This window comes from Ambystoma mexicanum, chromosome 1p (genome assembly GCF_040938575.1).
Source record: "Ambystoma mexicanum isolate Mex_15411 chromosome 1p, UKY_AmexF1_1, whole genome shotgun sequence".
NCBI lineage: Eukaryota > Metazoa > Chordata > Amphibia > Caudata > Ambystomatidae > Ambystoma > Ambystoma mexicanum.
The window spans coordinates 234,497,204-234,498,936 of NC_090921.1; the positions used below are offsets into that span (position 1 = coordinate 234,497,204).

The 1,733-nt window shown below is 42.0% G+C and overlaps 1 non-coding gene across 1 annotated transcript; it reads left to right on the forward strand.

The window, feature by feature from the left end:
• On the forward strand, window positions 1-82 carry TRNAS-AGA (transfer RNA serine (anticodon AGA)). Its single transcript has one exon. It is a non-coding gene; the product is annotated as a tRNA-Ser (tRNA).
• Window positions 83-1,733: the final 1,651 nt, after the last annotated feature.

Sequence of the window (1,733 nt, forward strand, 5' to 3'; positions counted from 1 at the left end):
GTAGTCGTGGCCGAGCGGTTAAGGCGATAGACTAGAAATCTATTGGGGTTTCCCCGCGCAGGTTCGAATCCTGCCGACTACGGGTCTGTTTTTTTTCTATATTGCACTTCAACCCTATGAGATATGTACAAATCCAAATATAAAAAAATCATTGTAATGCAACAATCGAAGGATCGTCTTACACTTGAATGTTTTGCTTTCGGCCTTCAATGGCTACTTTTGTTTTCTGTCACAACTTTTCATGAATCAAAACCAGCCCTTCCGGACGAGTGAGTGACAGGCCAACATGCAATAAGGCATCAGGGCGCCTGCTTCTGTTACTGAAATAAGAGGGCCCATGATGAGAGGGAGCCACAAAGACACAGAGAAGAGACAGCTCCAGAGAAAAGACAGCCAATGCCGCGCGACCATCACAAGAGGATGCTGAGATGTACAGGTTCTTATGCAGACACTGGAGTAAGCAGCCTCACTAAGAGGGACATGGCGAAGGCAGCGGCTCCAAAAATAACTTTCCTGAATGAACTTCTTCAATGTTTTTTAGACAGCTGTGTTCCTCTGTACTCACATTACGAAAGTGCAGAGCTTTCGGTCAATATCGTTTTTGTTTTTTCAAAAAGAATTCCGTGATATACTTCCAGCTTACTTGTACAGCAACTCTTCCTTTGGCGCTGTATCTGAAATGGACGGAGGTGAGTTGAAACACTACGTACAAAGAGTTGCGCATGTGGCGCTGTGGCTTAGATGGTTAAAGCGCCTGTCTAGTAAACAGGAGATCCTGAGTTCGAATCTCAGCAGTGCCTGCTTCTTTTAAAGCACTTTTTCGAACACGTTGAAGAAAGGGCTTTTTCCAACTAAGCATGAAGGTGCTGGACAGGGACTCATTGCTCCTTTTAGTTAAATGCTTTAATTAAGAGTTGTATTTGATCATAAAAAAGGTTCTGGGGGAGCAGTTTCTAGGAGGAAACTTTAGAAACCTCTGCCCCATATAAAATCACCTAATTTTTAATTGACTCAATTTTTAGTAGCTGAACTATCAATAACTGTAACTAAGATCCTCAGGCCGACACACACGTTTGGAAGCCAGTAACATTTTTTGTATGGTGAGCATTTTTAACAAAGAAAATGTGTTCACTATCCAGAAGCCATGGTGTGAGTCTTACAATACCACACTAAAGGCTAGTAAGAGGCTAACTGAATCACTTCTTTGTCAGATAAGGTACAATGAGAGTAAATGATTTCCCGAGGATCACACACTTTGGTTAAATGGTGATGCCAGGATTTGACTCCAGTCTTCACTTTATGCACTTTACCATATACCTTCTCAACTCAAGTTGATGGAGGTCACTTTTTAAAGGGATCCTACAACACCTCCTCTGGGTTTTACAACTGAAGTATGGTGATTGAAAGACACAGAAGAACAAGCACATGCATGCTATGATCACCTGATTGTAGCCATTATTTTACACAGCAAGGCACCTGTTTAGCTGTGTCCCATTTGTTATCCTCCATCATTCAGACTTTGTTAGGTACATCCTACTAACAATAGTCACTCCCGAATAACCTACTCACTGCTTTACCTGCAGCCATCTAGCTGAAATCACTTTTATTTCAAATCCTCTGATAAAATATAAATGGTCAACATGTATTGAACAGAGAGAGGCTCACAGTATTGTGGGATCGCTAGTGAATTGCGCGCGCTATTTACCGCTCAAGAGTCCTGGATAAAAAGGTTG